A 1876-nucleotide genomic window follows, 5' to 3' on the forward strand; every position below is an offset into this window, starting at 1 on the left:
TACGGATAATATGATTTTTTAAATAAATTAAAATAATTATTTATTTTAAAATAAATAAAAACATCTTTAATTAGACACATCTATACTTTTTGCCTGCAACGCAGATTGTCTAAGGTTTGACTTCTCGAGCAAATTTTTATTTTTATTTTTTTACATCATATATATCTGTATTTTTCTCTGTTACATCATATTTAAATATTTATGTAATTTAAATATTTTAATTTAATTTAATTTAATTTTGTATTCATAATAATATTACTTAAACTAAAATTATACTAATTGAAATATAATTTAAAATAATCTAAATATAAAATTAAATTATAATAAATGAAATTTTTTAAATTGCATTATATATACTATACTAAATTACAACAGTTAGTATGTGAGTAGAATATTTGTGTAATTAGGCGACTTGCGTCGTCTCAACCGAAAAAAAAAGCGAATTTGTGAAATTAAAGATGTTTTTATTTGTTTTAAACAATAAAGAAGTATTTTAATTAATTTTAAAAAGTTTTGTTATTATTATTTTTTTAAAAGATAATATTTAGTAGTTATCAAATTTTGATAGGAGTGTAACATACTATTTTGTGTTACGATAAGAAAGTCTAGGTGGATGACCATTTCTCCACAAGATTCAAGTTTTGAAGAAGAATATTATTTAATATAGTTTGACAAACTACCATCACATACGCTTATAAATAGAGGCTTTTGTCTCAGAGAAAAACACACAGTGAAAAGCAATAAAACAAAAACAAATGCCATTCTCTCTCTTTACGTTTATACTCCTTTCTATCTTTATATATATATATATATATATTTATGCAATTCTTTAGTAAATACATTTATGAATTATTATTGAACTAATTATATTAATATTAAAGTCTTCTATTTATACATCTTTATTTTATATTTAGTATAACTTTATTTATTTTACAACACGTTATCATCACGAGACCACAACACGTTATCAGCACGAGACTCTGATCAAATTTTTAGCAAGACTCAGGTAATAGTTTTTCATTATGTCGAAACTCTCTCATCTTGAATTCAATGCTCTTGATATATCTGAAAACAATTATTTATCATGGATATTAGATGCTGAAATCCATCTTGATTCAATGGATCTTGGAGATACCATTAAGGCTAAAAATAATGCATCCTAGAAGGATAAAGCCAAAGCCATGATTTTTCTTCGTCGTCATCTTGACGAAGGTTTGAAAAATAAATATCTCACATTAAAAGATCCTACAGATCTTTGGAAAGACCTTGAAGAAAGGTATAATCATCAGAAAACGGTGATACTTCCTCAAGGCCGATATGAATGGACGCATTTGCGTTTACAAGATTTTAAATCTATAAATGAATATAATTCTGCAATGTTTCGAATCACCTCACGAATGAAATTGTGTGGGGAAAAAAATAACTGATCGTGATATGTTGGAGAAAACTTTCTCAACCTTCCATGCCTCGAATGTGCTCCTGCACCAGCAGTATTGAGAGAAAGGGTTTAAAAAATATTCTGAGTTAATTTCTTGCCTTCTTGTTGCTGAACGCAACAATGAGTTGTTATTGAAAAATCATGAAGCACGCCCAGCTGGCGCTGCCCCATTTCCTGAAGTAAATGTGGCAAATTACCCCAGAATAGGTAAATGGCAAGGTTTTAATAATAAGAATTATGGAAGGAAAAAGAATTATGTTCAAAAGAGAGGATCTCACCAGAAGTGGGATAAAGAAAGAAATATCGGGTAGAATAAATCAACAGAGGATAAGTGTTTCCGTTGTGGTGGAAAGGGCCATTAGTCATGTACCTGTCGTACCCCAAGGCACCTAGTCGATCTTTACCAGGCATCTTTGAAAAAGGATGACAAAGGAAAGG

The sequence above is a fragment of the Arachis duranensis genome, chromosome 2 (genome assembly GCF_000817695.3).
Source record: "Arachis duranensis cultivar V14167 chromosome 2, aradu.V14167.gnm2.J7QH, whole genome shotgun sequence".
NCBI classification, from domain to species: domain Eukaryota; kingdom Viridiplantae; phylum Streptophyta; class Magnoliopsida; order Fabales; family Fabaceae; genus Arachis; species Arachis duranensis.